General features: G+C 42.5%; 1 protein-coding gene across 2 annotated transcripts in view; it reads left to right on the top strand.

Annotated features, from left to right (window-relative positions):
• The window catches only part of LOC125487274 (zinc finger protein 541-like), a 53,552-nt gene that overhangs the window by 635 nt on the left and 36,775 nt on the right, over nt 1-16,142 (top strand). The window contains exons 2-3 of one of the 2 annotated variants that reach the window (XM_048618125.1): nt 14,487-14,615; nt 14,725-15,604. The exons of the other annotated variant lie outside the window; for it this stretch is intronic. The gene's annotated coding sequence lies outside the window, so the exon portion shown is untranslated. The remainder of the gene's footprint in view (nt 1-14,486; nt 14,616-14,724; nt 15,605-16,142) is intronic. 2 annotated transcript variants of the gene reach the window in all.

Here is a 16,142-nt window from a genome sequence, read left to right as displayed (position 1 = left end):
AAAATCACACTAATATTCCTCTGTGGTCACACCAATACCCTGAAAATCACCCTAATATTCCCCTATAGTCACACCAATACCCACAAAATCACCCCAATATTCCCTATAGTCACCCCAGTACCCCCAAAATCACCCCAGTACCCCCAAAATCACCCCAATACCCCCAAAATCGTGCCAATACCTCCCAAAATCACCCCAATACCCCAAAAATTGCCCCAATACCCCAAAACTTATCCCATTATCCCCCAATACCTCCCAAAATCACCCCAATACTCCCATAGTCACCTCAATATCCCCAAAATCACCCGAATATCCCCCACAGTCACCCCAATGTGTCCCAAAAACTACACCAATATCCTCCAAAATCACCCGTACCCCTCAAAATAATTCCAGTACCCTAAATTCACCCAATACCTGTCAAAATCAATCCAATACCTCCAAATTTAACTCTAATACTCTCAAAACCAGCCAGTACCCCCCAAAAATCACTCCAAAATCACCTCAATATCCCAAAAATCACCCTGATATGGCCCCCAAAATCATCCTAATACTTCCCAATATCACCTCAGTAACCCCCCAGAATCACCCAATAGCCCCCCAAAATCATCTATTACCTTTCGAAAACCATCCCATTCTCCATAACCCCTCCCAATACCAACTTCCACAACCATTCTTACCCCAATAACTACGCCAGTACCCTCCCCAAAACCATCTTATACCCCCACATCTCCTCCAATATCACCACCCCCCATGCTTCATCATACCCCTCCCCGCCTCCCCTGCAAAACTACTCCCATTCCCAGTCAAAAGGGAAAGATGGAAGGGAAGAGAAAAATGGAGAATTGGGGCATGGTTGGGAGTGAGTCGACAGAGTGGGGAACAAGGAGAGATGAAAGTTATTTACAGTAATGAATAGAAAGAGTGAGAAGAAATGAAGGAGAAATTCGAGGAGGGAGAAGAATAAGAAAGAGAGACAGAGGGAGGGATGAGTCTGTAGAGAGGGGGACAAAGAGGGATGAAGGTTGTTATGGTAATGGATAGAAGGAGTGAGAAGAATGGAAGGCGAGATTCGGGGAGGGAGAAAGAAGTGGAAGATGATGCCTCGAGGTGGGAGAAGGCGAACGGGGGCAGAGGGGAATAGTGAGGAGTGAAGGTGGAAAAAGAAGGAAGAAAAGAGGATGAATGGAAAGCAAAAGAAGTGAAGAATGGGTATCACTTGAAAAAGTAAAGTTGTGTTTTAGTTTCACTGAGTAATTTGGAAAGTTAAGCATGTTTAAAATAAATGGCTTGATTTTTATTCTGAATTTCTATTCAATACTTTTATAATTGGCTAACATTTTACTTTTATGAGATACGTACTACATTAATGTGATAATTGATTACCTTGGTTGTCTAGATGACTAATGCAGTTCAGAATAAAGCCAACAGTACAAGTTCAACCTGAGAAACCCAGTCAGCCACTTTAAAGATAACACAGTGCAGAGTTGGAGGACACAGCAGGCCAGGCAGCATCAGAGGAGCAGGAAAGTTGATATTTCAGGTCAGGACCTTTCTTTCCTACTCCTCTGATACTGTCTGGCCTGCTGAGTTCCTCCAGCTCCACACTGTTATCTGACTCCAGCGTCTGCAGTTCTTACTAATTCTCAGCCACTTTAAAGGCTATTTAAGATTAATCTCATTGGCACGGGACTCACAGTGACATACGGGCCAAATGCGGCTTTCCTTCCTGAAAGGGCATTTAGTTAAGATCTTGGAGATAGCAAGAAATGCAGATACTGGAGTCAGAGACAATACAGTGTGGAGCTGGAGGAATACAACAGACCAAGAAGCAACAGAGGAGCAGGAAAGTTGATGTTTCGGGTCGGAACCCTTCAGAAATGGGGAGGGGAAAGGGAGCTGGGAAATAAATACAGAGAGGAGGGATGGGGCTGGGGAAGGTAGGTGGAATGGTAATCGGTGAATGCAGATGAATGCACTTTCTACAGGCTAAGGGGGTGGCCATGGGCACCCACAAGGGGGCCAGGCTATGCCTGCCTCTTTGTAGGGTATGTGGAACAGTCACTTTTCCGTTGGTACACTGGCACTATTCCCCACCTCTTCCTTCACTATATTGATGATTGTATCGGCGCTGACTCATGCTTCCACAAGGAGCTTGAACAGTTCATCAACTTTATGAACACCTTTCACCCCAGCCTGAAATTCACCTGGACCATCTCTGATAACTCACTCCCCTTCCTGGACCTCTCCGTCTCCATCTCTGGTAACCGCCTCAACACTGACATTTATTTCAAGCCCACCGACTCCCATTGCTACATGGACTACACCTCCTCTCGCTCACCATCTTGCAAGAATGCAATCCCTTACTCCCAATTCCTCTGCCACATGCTCCCCAGATAGAACGTTCCACTCCCGGACATCTCCGATGTCTTCCTATTTCAAGGACCGCAACATCCCCCTTCCGGTGATCAAAAATGCCCTCGACTGCACCTTTTGCATTTCCTGCACATCTGCCCTCAAACCACCTCTCCCCCTGCCAACAAAAATAAAGACAGAATTCCCCTCGCCCTCATATATCACCCCACCAACCCCCACATCCAGCGTAATACTCTCCGCCACTTCTGCCACCTACAATCCAAACCCATAACCAAAGAGATATTTCCCTCCCAACCCCTTTTTGTTTTTCGTAGGGACTGCTCACTCCGCGACTCCTTCGTCCACTCCACATTCCCCACTAACCCCACCACACCAGGCACCTTGCCCTGCAACTGCAGGAAATGCTACCCCTGCCCCTATACCTGCCCCTACACCTTCCCCCTCACCTCCATTCAAGGCCCTAAGCAAACCTTTCATATCAGGGGTTCACCTGTACATCTTCTAACTTGGTTTAATGTATCCGTTGCTCCCGATGTGGCTTCCTCTACATTGGTGAGACCAAGCGTAGACTCGAAAACCGTTTCGTAGAGTATCTGTGCTCTGTACGCAACAAACAACAACACTTTCCGGTCGCCAACCATTTTAACTCTCCCTCCCACTCCCTGGGTGACATGTCCATCCTGTGCCTCCTCCTGTTCTACAATGATACCATGTGCAAACTGGAGGAGCAACACATATTCCGCCTCGGTAGCCTACAGCCCAATGGCCTAAACAAAGAATTCACCAGTTTTAAAATCTCCCCACCCCCGGCCTCATCCCATTTCCAACCCTCCCTCTCATCCCATCTCCTTGACCTGACACAACCTGTCCATCTTCTCTCCTGCCTGTCCACTGCATTCACCTATCACCCTCTCGCCTACCTTCCCTAGCCCCACCCCTCCTCTCTCTATTTAGTTAATATCTTGGATTTTTACAACAACCTTTAACTTAGTGAACTTTCACCATTTATCAGCATTTTATTTCCAGTTTACTTTTTTAAAGGAAGGACTGAATAGATATTCTCAGACTGTGAAATTTGATTTGGACCTGTAAGTTCTGAATTCAGTGATCTGACAATTGCAACTGGCTTGATTTATTTTTGATTTCTTGCTTACATTGTTAATCCTTTGCTCTTGCCTCTTACATTGGCCATCTTCATCTTTCTCCTCAGTTTTCTTTTTTCTCCTCCCCCACCCCAATCGTCACATCTCTTCACCTCCAGCCCCTTCTCCATTTTCTTTCCTTATCTGTTAATGGTTCTAGTTCTCGGACAATTAAATGGCTTGTCATGATATTAATAATATCTTAATAATGCCCACATCTGATACCAATAAAATTGCTCTCACTGGCCTGTATCCGGAAATCTGAGTGGAGGCCAGGGGTTTCTTGCTGACAAAGAAGTACTAATATCAAAAGAAGCTCTGTTGCTAAATGGTCAGCGTGCGTTTGTACTCAGGCTTTTCTGTTGGTCAAGACTTTGATATTTTTATATGTACATTGATCTTGTAGAAACCACCGAAATGTCATAAATGTAAATTAAACAAGTGGATCAACAGAAAATATTTTGCGTGGATAGTGCCACCAGGGAGCAGTGATGTTGAGAGAGGAATTACAGCAGAGTAACAAGTGAGACCTGAAAACTTAAGCATCAAGCTCCAAGATAATTTTAATTTTACAAGTATGGCTTGAGGTTTCATGGCTGATAATATCTGAGATGTCATACTTGGATCATTTTTAGGGTATAAATATATAAATAAAAGCTGCTACAGAACAATCTTAAAATTAATGTTGTTCATTGAGATGAGGGTGGAAGACAAATGAGGAAAAAATACTTTGACATGATGTGTAGAACTGGGCTTTCCATGAAGTCTGAAGACCTGTACTTCAGACCTTGCTGCACCCCTTGTTGAGCTGTTCCAATACAGCTGCAACGTTGGCATCATTGTGGAAAATTGCTCAGGAATGTCTTGTACACAAAAAGCAAAAAAATCAGCCGAGCCAGTTACCACACCATCAGTCTACTCTTGATCATTAGTAAAGTGATAGAAGATGTCATCAACTGTAATATCATGCAGTATCTGCTGGCTGTTTCAAACATTGGAATCGGAGCTGAATTCTAAGGGTGAAGTGAGAGTAACAGCCTTTGACTCACAACAGTAGTTGACCTTGTGTGGCATCAAGGAGTCCTAGCAAAACTGAAATCACTGAGACTCAAGGAGAAAGTTCTCCATTGGTTGAAGTCACATTTAGCATAAAGGAAGATGGATGTCCGTTATCCAAGCTCCAGCATATCGCTGCAAGAGTTCCTCAGGGTACTGACTTTGGCCCAATCATCTTCAGCTGTTTAGTCAATGATCTTCCCTCCATCATAAGGCTATAAGTGGGGATGTTTGCTGATGTTTGCACAATTTTCAGCACCTTTCATGACTCTTCAGATACTGAAGCAGCCCATGGTCCAAATGGAGGAAGACCTGGACATTGCCCAGGTTTGAGGTGAGAAGTGCCAAGTAACAAATGCTCCACATATGCCAGGTAATGACTGTCTTCAAGAAAAGATCATGTAACCATTGACATTTGAAATTCAATGGCATCACCATCACACAAATTTCCCCATTGTCAACATCCTGACGATTACCAGAAACTCAACTGGACTAGCCATATAAGTACAATGGCTACAAAAGCAGGTCAGAGGCTTGGAATCCTGCAGTGAGTAACTCATCTCCTGACTCCCCAAAACTTCTCCGTGTACAAAGCACAAGTGCGATGGAATACTCGCCCCTTGCCTGGGAGAATTATGCTCCAGCAACACCATCCAGGACAAAGCAGCCCACTCATTTGGCATCGCATCCACAAATATCTATTCCCTCCTCCGCCGATGCCCAGCAGCAGCACCAGTGTGTATCATCTACAAGATGTGCTGCAGAATGTTACCAAGACTCCTTTGCCACCTTTCACATTAATGATCACTTCCATCTAGAAGGACAGTGGCAGCAGAACACTACCTTCCAAGCCAGTCATCTCCTGAATTGGGAATAAATTGCTGTTCCTTCGATATTGTTGAATCAGAATCCTGGAATATCCAATCAAGCCAGTGTGTGGATGACTGCAGGTCAGCATTTTCTAATTGGAGCTGTCTGACTGGAGGATGTGCAGTCTACCTACAGGACATGGACTGCAGCGGTTCAAAAAGGCAGCTCACCACTATCTCACTGGCAATTAGGGATGGGCGAAAAATGCTGGGTCGTTCAGTGACACCCACGAGTGATTTTTTTTTTTTTTTTTTAAAGTGTATGGCATATTTCACCACTGTTGAAACAGCCTTGGGTCAGAAATTCACTGTGGAATATTCTGCCAAGTGACAAGCACCAAAAAGGGTCGAAGGGCCTGTACTGTGCTGTACTGTTCTATGTTCTGTGTAAGAGTTCATCTGATATTGATGTTCACATAATGTATGTACATGCAGCTGCTTTTTTCTGGTATGAAGTAAAAGCACAGATTGTTTCTGACTGAAGTTCTTGTAGCATAATTGTTAATGCTCAAGCAAAACTAAGTGGAAATCATATCTGAAGAAAAACAGAAGATATCAATCAATTTCTTGAATTATATGACTTCCTTCCAGAATGCAAACTTTTTTTCTTTTCAGTGAGAATACTATTCAACATACTGGTTTTGCTATTGGTTATGCTAGTGTTTAAATGAGAATTTGAGTTTTTGTTTTACATTGACCGTTATTAAGTATTTCAATATTTTTTGGAAATTTATCATTGTAGCCATTAATTTAGCGATTGTTCCTTACAGCTCTACTGTTTTAAAAAGTGCCATAATTTACACATGGTATTTCTAGTACAATAATAATTTTAATTTTAACTATTTCTAACCATAGTGATATTTCTATGGACTGCAGATACATAATTCTTGAGCTTTCTCCAGCACTTATGATCATAAGTGACTCAATCTTTGATAGGAGAAAAGAGCTATTTTACATCTGTGAATCAGGACCTTTTTTCTCAAGTGACATTTTGTTTTCCTAGCTCTTGGGTTTTTGAAAAATTGCATATACATTTCTTGACAGCTGGTTGAAAGCTGCATATCTACAAGTTAGGTGCGGTTCAGATATGTGTCTTCCCAGCAGCTGGTTCATAGAGGCTAGAGGAAGAAGTTGGGTTGGAGAAAAAAGGTTCTATCCACAAGATTACAAGATGTATAGCTGGATGAACATAGCAGGTGAAGCACCATCAGAGGAGCAGGAAAGCTGACGTTTCGGGTCTGGACCCTTCTTCAGGAAAAAAAAAGACATCCATAAGATTGTCTATTTTGAAGATAGTTGATGATCATTGCTATTTAAGGAAGGTATATCACAAACTATTTTTAAAATCAGAAAAGGTTTTATTTGATTTTTGTGTTCTCCACAGATAAGAGTATCTGAAAGACAAGTTTAAACATTGTTAGGAACAAGAAAATTGCATTAGTGTAACCATTTCCTTTGAGTGATCAGACCAAAGTATCTGTCTTTTCTTCATACCTATCCATGCTGGAAGTATGTCAGAAATAAGTCAAATTGGAACCAAATGTGGGGTCCTGTTGTACCAATAATGGCACCCTATACATTGCAAGCACAGGTAACAGGTACAGCTGTCATTGTGTTGCAGTGCAAGGCCAACTCATTTTATTCATTTAAAAGCAATCTCTATGTAGGTGAGTCTCGATACACTAAGGTTGCAGAATAAGGTATCTAGCAAAGTGATGGCTAATTTTATGCCTTACATTTTTCCCATGGATGGTGAAGCAGTAGAAGAATGTGCAGCCTTTCTCCCTCTATCTCCCCCAACCCTTATTCCTGTTGCTATAACTATCTTAATAGTTGGTTCTGTGCAGCAAGAGGTTTTACAGGCTCACACAGGCAGTATGATTGGAGGAATTGATCATGCTATTGACGTGAATTTCAAGCTTGAGTTCTTGGCTTCAGTCACAAGGAATATCTGAAGAGAAGCTCAAATTCTGTATCTTCAGATTTGGGGACACAATGGTTGAGTTAATAGCTGGTCCAACCAAAGGTTTAAGCATTTGTAATTAGCATATTGAATATGTGACTAATTGGGAATCTGATGTAGCTAATTACATTTCTTATTAATAAATCAGGAGGAGTAGGAATTGAGCAAAGGTGAAGTAAGATAAAAGATACAGCAAAGGAGAAGGCTGTGCCCAGATTGAACATAGTTCCCAAATTGTTCCTGTGTCCAAGTCAGTGCAGAGAGGAAGAAACTGCAAAACTGGACGGAACTAAGGTTTGGTAGAGAGGTAAGTACCGAGGTAAGGATCTAAGGTTTTAAAACAAACTAGAATTATATCACTTTTTTTTTTAGAAGGTCGAGTTCCATTTCTGACAAGTTTAGTTGACGTGTATAAGTTAGCATATCAACCATTATTTGAATTTCAAAGTCAATGTTGAATTTTACCAAGGATTGACATTGAGCCCCTTGATTCTCGTGGAATTCCTGACCAAGCAAATGAGAAAGGAACGGTCATAATCAGTGTTTGCAGTTGACAATGAGTTATGTGGTGGAGACGAAAATGTGACAATATCTGGAGGAAAGTATTGCAGGTCAGAAGTATGAAGATCAGTCAGTCAAAAAGTCAGTGTATGGACTATCAGTTTGAACCTAGGGAAGAAGATCAGAGTGAAAGTGTAAAAATAATCGAGAGAGTAAGAAAAAGACCTGGTGTAGCTGGTTGCAGAAGATTGAAATATGGGAATTAATTAATAGTTTAACTCGGAGTATTTTGAAGAGTGCACTAAAGTGTGTGTGTTAGAAAAGTACCATCAAAAGATAAAAGGAACAATCTGGAAGACACTTGTGAGACTGACCTTGTTATATGGTGCAGAAACTTAACCAACATGAAGAAGAGGGAACTGCCTGGATACTTATGAGATGTGGATGCTCGGATTGATGTGCAGGTGACAAGAAAGAACAAGGTGTGGAGAATCCAGTGTTGGACTGGGGTGGACAAAGTCAGAAGTCCCACGACTCCAGGTTATATTCCAACAGGTTTGTTTGAAAGCACAAGCTTTTGGAGCACTGCTCCTTTGTCAGGTGAAGTTGTCCATTTCACCTGATGAAGGAGCAGCACTCCGAAAGCTTATGATTTCAAATGAGCCTATTTGACTATAACCTGAAGAAAGATTAAGATTTTGAACTAGAATATCAGGTGGTCAGTGAAAATTATGGAATATTAAAGGAAGTAGCCAAGAAGAAATTCTGTTGTGTGGAGAGAGAGGACATGGTGAGATGATTTGTTAGACATGGTACTGCGAGGAAGAAGGAAAAAAGAAGACTTAAGAACTCACGGGAGTGTGGAGTGGCTAGAGACCTAAACAGATTATCTGGAGATGATAGAAGAATGGGTGACTGACAGGAATTGGAAAAGGGTGATCACCAGCACCTTGGCAAACCAGAATAAACTGGGAGAAGCTGAATGAAGAAGTTTGGTTATTGGTCCCAAAAAAAGGAATAACAGGGCATCTCAGTTTTGTAGAATGCATATCTGTTTCATTTGTGAACTCCAGCATGCTTCTTGAGTTCTGGACAATCATATGTGCAGGAGTTGTCAGCAGCTGGAGTCCAATGATGAATCTATGAGACCGAATTTTGAGTCATACATTTTCAGAGGTGGCCACCCCCCCAGTTGACTGGTGTGCAAGCAGATAAGTTTTGGTTGCACCATGAAATTAGTCACCATCTTTCGCCTGCACTACGACAACATGGCAGTTGTGGTAATGACAAATGGCTCCACCACCGACCATTCTTCATTTGCATCCGTGTCAAACAGGGCTGTGTCATTGCCACAACACTTCTCGATCTACCTCGCTGCAATGCTTTACCTTCCCGCCAATAAGCACCCCTCTGGAGTTGAGCTAAATTACACAACCTGTGGGAAATTATTTAATATTTCCCGCCTTCAAGCCAAAACCAAAGTCACCCCAACCAATGTCATCGAGCAGCAATATGCAGATGACGCTTGTGTATACGCAACGTCCGAGGACTTACTCCAGATCATCATCATCAGCGGAGGCATATGCTAACATGGGTCTCACCCTGAACATCTGCAAGATGAAGGCCTTTCTTCAACCTGACCTGGCATTGTGGAGCAAACCCCCAATAATTCAAGGCTCACAGGGAGGCCTTAGAGAACATTGGTCATTTCCAATATCTTGGAAGTGACCTGTCAGCCAAAGCAGCTATTAAAGAGATCCAGCATGGCCTCTAGTGTGCTAGTGCATCCTTCGGCCGCCTGAGGAAAAGAGTGTTCGAGAACAACAACATCAGACCTGACACCATGATCATGTTTTACAGAGCTGTGGTGGTTCCTGCCCTCCTATATGGCTCTGAGATGTGGACTGTCTACAGCAGACACCTCAAGGTCCTGGAGCAGTACCACCAGTGCTGCTTGTGCAAGAGCCTGTGAATCCACTGGGAAGAAAGACACACCAACGCTAGCGTCCTCAACCAGGCCAACATCCCCTGCTTTGAGGTGTTGACTACTCTTGATCGACTATGATGAGCTTGGCATATTGTCTGCATGACTGATGAGAGACTCCTCAAGCACATGCTGTACTCCCAGCTTCAAAACAGCAGGCAAGTCCCAGGCGGACGGAGGAAGTGCTTCAATGATACCCTCAAGGCCTCACCGACATTCCCAAAGACACCTGGGAATTACTGGCCCAAGACCTTCCAAAGTGGAGAAGGAACATCAGAGAAGATGTCAAGCACCTCGAGACTTGCCATCAGGGAAAAAATGGAAGCCAAAGGAGTGCATTGCCACACCAATGCCCCATCCACCCCTTCCTGTGACCTTCGCTTGCCCCAAGTGTAACAGCCACCTACGGACTCACCCTGAGAGTGCAAGTGAGTCATGAGGAACTGTGATGATGATTCTAAATTTAAAAATTAGTAGTAGACATTGTAATTTAGTGTATGATTTCAGTACACACTTGCAGTGTTTTGTAAGATTGGTAAATGGAAAAGCATAGTGTTTTCTTTGTTATTGGGACAGGGGCTTCAGTCCCTTTTATTAGTGGTGGATATTTGAAATAAATTACACATGAGAAACATTTATCTGGATTGCAGTTATATTTGATTTCTACTAAAATTAGAACTTCTCTAAAAGGTGTAGTTGTAGCCATACCTGTGCTTACTCACTGATTTTCTTTTGAGAGTACTGGCTTATTATTAGCACTTGTCGATCAGGTTTGGTAAAATATGCTACTAAACAATCTGCACTCTGTTAAACTTCTACCTGAGCAATGTGTGCTAGTGAAAATAAGACAAAATATTACAGGAATTAATTATAAATTAAACTAGTTATGCTATATTCCTCTGCTTCATAAGCGAAAAGCTGCTCTTGTCCTGTTAAATACCTTTAATAGTTATCCGTTATACATACTGTGATGTGCATGTGTATCACACTTTACACTTTACAAAGCTGTCACTTTGATTTTGAATATAGTCATATCATCATCTGCTGTCAAATGGTTAACTGAAGAATATCAAAATGATGGATTCAGTGGTGTTTCAGAATTAATGAATTTTAACCATTGGAGAATTTTTTGATAGAGTTTACTTAAGAAATAGGGCTTTCTACAAGAAAAGTAGTCTTTGTTTTCTTCTTAATTGGATTGAGATTAGGTGACAAATCCACAAGGCATTTGGGACTTTACGGATTAATGTGCCCACTACCTTGTGATGCATTGTAAAGTTGAAGGATGAGGAAAGAAACCCTGACACAAAATTGGTAGTGGAGTTCAAAGACTGTAGTGTCTAAATATGTTACTTCACTGCAACCCTACAACCAAACTATGCATTCCCTTCAAATCCGAGCAGGACCGTAACATTTGAAGAGACTGAAGTCGCCATAAATTTTGCTGAGACTTGCAATCTGGAGAAGACACGCCAGTTTTTCGAGTGATGGCAGTCATGGGTGATTAAATTCCACTTATTGATTGAAAATAGATGCCACTTGTTGACTCTGGAAGGTACCAGGCATCCAGTTGACCACTCACTGGCCTTTTTTTAATGCACTTGTGCTAGCCAGCATTTATAACCCATCTCTCATTGCCCATGAGAAGATGGTGGTGAGCTGTCTTCTTGAACTGCAGTCCCTATGCTGTAGCTAGACCCACAATGCCACCTCCAGTCAGACAGCCCCAAATAGTAAATGCTGACCTGCCATAGTCTACCCACCTCTTAGTTGGGTGATAAAATTTTTAAGTCTCTACTTAATCTGATTAAATCCTTTGCACCAGGTAAATAAGATGAACAGAAAGAAAGAAGCTGCTTGTGCTGCGATTGGCAATCTGGAACATTAGGACAATGTTCATAAAAGTAACGGCTGACTTACAATGGTCAATAACGCTTGTAGACAACTAAGCTTGATAGGCTGAATGTTGACATCTTTCCTACAAGAAAATAAATTCACTGAAAGTGGGTCCTATACATCTGGCTGGGAAAGAGTTCAGAAAAAATGTATGAGCAGGGTGTGGGCTTTGCTGCTATCAACAGAATTGCTAAGTTAGAACATATTTACAGCAAACTTTGTTTCAACTGGCAGTCTTGATAAACTGGCAAAAATGGAAAATCTCAAAAGCCGCAAGCTACTGTGATATCTGAGTATTTACGCTGTAAATAAAGTATAGTCGTGATGTGCATACCCCCGCATAATGTTTCATTTACTTTGTGTTTTTACATTGATTTTAGGAGGTTTGTTGATGTTTTTACATAGATTTTTTGAGGGATGTTGATGTCTTGAAATTTCACTTGGTCAGCTTTTACTGTGGTTACGCGTACCTCTTGACTATGCAGAATATTTGATCAACCGGCACACTCCTGGTCCCAGAGGTGTTGGTTAGTAAAAAGTTTGCTGTATTTACTTGGGAATTGAAACACGAGTGGATGTTTACCAGGAGGTGTAGTCCTCCTGCTTTGAATATTACGTGGCTTAAGAAGGATAGCTGAGTATTGTCAGATACTGCTTGATCTTTACTACTGCCGTGTGTGTAGCCAACACTGCCTTTTAGAACAGTCCATGCTACAAGGTGCCCTGAAGACATCCACGATCAGGACATTGGTACCAACTTAGCCAGCTCATCACCAGATATAACTTTCAACAGCATTCTTAATAAAGAGACCACAGCGCTATGATAAAGATCACTCTTGGTACCAGAGTTGGAATGCAATCATTGAAGGTGTTTCATTCAATGCAGAAAGTCCATTCTCCAATCAACTTCAGCCTTATTACCAATCGAGAAAAGAACTGATAATTCTGCAGTTTGACTGAACAGACACTGCAGCATTTAGATGTGAAAGGGAACATGCTTTGAGACATTATTTATAATACCATTCCATCAAAACAGGAGAAGCAAGAGCTGAAAATTTGTTGACAGGTTTGAGGCTACCATCTCTGTAATGGAGATAAAATTCTGAAGTGATTGGAACTGTGTGGACCTCATTGACTACAAGGTCCTTGATTGGGGTTGTTACCCTGGGCCAATCAGGAGGTACTGGGTGACTTACCTTGGCTGAGCAAGAAAGCTTCTCACTGTTATGCATTTCTTCGATAGTTGAGACTGCACTGACTCAAGTGGCTAACTCTGCTGAGAACAACGGGGACAGTTATAGTCATGTTTGTTAACCTGGGCCAATCAGGAGTCCTGGGTGACCAATATTAACAGAGGATTTAGAATCTCCTCAGTTGAGGGGACTGACTCTGAGCTGGCTGGCCACAGTCAGTGTGCTGTGCACAAGTAAATAAAGGGTGACTCGGTGACGGGATGCTGGCCTCTGTGCATTTATTTCACATTCAGAACTGATGAAGGAACATCGTGACCTGAAAAGTTCATTCTTTTTCTCCACAGATGCTGTCTGACCAGATGAATGTTTTCAGCACTTTGGTTTTTTTCACCAATTTTTCCAGTATTTGCACTACTTGCTTCATATCACTAAAATAGAATAACAAAGTTAAATGATCTGCTCTCACTTTTTATTATAAAAGTGTTCCAGAAGAGATGAGTTATTAATGTACTATGAGCCGCTCAAAGTAAAATCCAACAGACTGTCAGTTGCTATACCAGAATTTCCAGATATCATTTGACACAAGGAATACTAAGGGCATGAATGATGGGATCAAAAAGATGATAGATCCATCAACCAATCAGTTCCACTCAAAACAAAGGAAAGGAGATCATCCCTGACTACAATAAACGTTTGGAGAGATGGGTGGAACACTACCTTGAATCGTGAATGTGGTTAGTGAGGCAGGTTTGCATGCCACTTAGAGCCTGCCTAACATTGAAGAGCTAGATAATGAACGGCTTTTGGAGGAACTTGATAGAGTCACTGATTTGTTGCCATCGGCGCAAAGCACAAGGTGTGGATGCCATGCTACCTGAAACAATCATACTCAGAAAATTGGCGTTCCTGCAACATCTGCACAAATATGTGTCTGCTGGATGGACGAGAAGTGCCTTAGAATATGCCATGGGGAAAAAGTATTTGCCCATGTTGCTCTTCTTAGATTTGCAGATCCTGGATGAACACATCTATCCTGAATCCTGTGGCTTCAGAACTGGAAGATCCACAATTGACAAAATTGCTCAGTCCAGCAACTGTAAGAGAAATGCGATGAAGGATGAACCTGACTATAATAGCCCCCATTGTTCTCATCAGAGTTAGCCACTTGGGTCAGTGCAGTCTCAACTATCAAAGAAATGCATAACAGTGAGAAGCTTCCTTGCTCGGCCAGGGTAAGTGCCTCCATCTTCTCCCTGCTGCCTCACACTCGCTCTGTCTCTGCTGCTGCACCTGTCTCCCACCAAGGTTCATGGTTCACCATTCATACCATTGCATGCATTATCTTCTCTTGCTTGCTCTCAGCCACCCAATCCTTCTAAACCTGCATGGCCACAGCACTGTCTACTCATTCACTTGAGACACTGTACCACCTTTCCTGACCTGCACCAGCACTAACAACTGTGCCAGTCACTTTCATCACTTGCAATTCTTCCCTTTCTCTCATTCCAGGAGAAAAAAGGCCATAAAATGGCAGAAAGAACCAAGACAGGTGGTGGAATGTTGGCAATTGATTCCTCATCCCCAGCGATCATTGGAGCCTGGCCCATTTCAGCAATGTCCGAGACCAGTCCTATAGAGGTGCTGAAACCTTTGTTCATTGTTCATCTTGCATTGCTGCCACTAAGAATGCATTCTTAATATGCCAGAATTTGTTTGCGACAGTTTTTGTTTCTTTTGTCTTCTGCAGGCATGAATGGCATCATCATGGTCTCTGCTGTTAACAGACCTGCTGTGCAAGACATCACCTGCTCTACCTCTGAGGAAGAGAGCATGGCTGTCTCAGAGAATGCCCTGACAAGGTTGCCCCCAATTACCACTACTGCTCCCCCCACCCCAGAATAAAACAAAACAGCTCAGATACTGACACTTTGGTGGGAATGTTAGCTAGAATGCAGTCAGGTGCACGTGCTAATGAGCATATCACTGTCAAGTCTTCACATAGCTAAGGAAGAAATGCACCACGTTGCTGGCACTCTGGGGACTGTTTGGAGACCAAGCTGTTGTGCAGCCCCAGGCCATTTGTGGCTTCATTGAGATACACACACAAGCAGATGCAGGAGCAGTAGGCAAGTTGTCAGCGGCACCGGATACCCTTGATGGTTAGGTTACAGGACTGCAGCAGTGGTGTTGGAACCCTGCTGCTTCTGCATGCGAGTGGCTCACTGCATGGACAGGTTGGTGACTGCCATAGAGTGCCGAGTCCAGTACAATACCTGCTGGATATATATGCACGTTTACACTCCACCACTCCAGAGAGTAACTGGCCATCAAGGTGGGATTTTCTAAAGTGGACCCAGATAATGTTGGAAAATGTGCCAGAACCTCCTGACAAGTAACAAACTGATGCCGCTTCAGCAAGAATTGGGTTGATCAGAGAAAATGAAGAACAGAAGGAAGAATCAAAAGCAACTAACATTGTAGCACCTGTCTGAGGTTTTCAAGCTAATTGGAGAGCTAAAACTTCTCAAAGATAAACTTCATTTCAAAGAGGGATCATTTTAAAGTTCAGCAGGGAGAATAAAAGTTTTACCACTTGTTGCACGGGTCTTTACCAAGAAGAGCACAAGGTATAACCATTCATTCAAGCATTCTACGAACATTCAAAAGTGAGACAGAAGAAAATCCACCTTACTAATTGTCACTATTAACTGTTCTTGTGAATTGTGTGGATTGTGTTATAGAACATAGGTAATAGGAGTAGGATTAGGCCATCCAGCGTATCGAGTCTGCTGTGCCATTCAAACAGAGCATGGCTGATCATGTACCATTATGCCATTTTTTCACTACAATCTCCATTTATAAACGTGTTTGTTATTAGCAAGTGATGTGCATTTAGGTTACATTTTGGGGCTGAAAATGTTTACTTGGGAATGCATGTCCAATTTTTTGCATATAATTAAATGGGATTAAATTAATGGCAAAATAAATGGGAAACCTTGGAGATAGTAAGAACTGCAGATGCTTAAGTCAGAGACAACACAGTGTGGAGCTGGAGGAACACAGCAGGCCAGGCAGCATCAGAGGAGCCGGGCAGTTGACATTTTGGGTCAGGACCCTTCTTTCCTGCTCCTCTGATGCTGCCTGGCCTGCTGTGTTCCTCCAGCT

Source organism: Rhincodon typus, chromosome 39 (assembly GCF_021869965.1).
Source record: "Rhincodon typus isolate 14 chromosome 39, sRhiTyp1.1, whole genome shotgun sequence".
NCBI classification, from domain to species: domain Eukaryota; kingdom Metazoa; phylum Chordata; class Chondrichthyes; order Orectolobiformes; family Rhincodontidae; genus Rhincodon; species Rhincodon typus.
The sequence above is the reverse complement of the archived record's forward strand: the minus strand, read 5'-3'. Positions and strand labels throughout refer to the sequence as shown.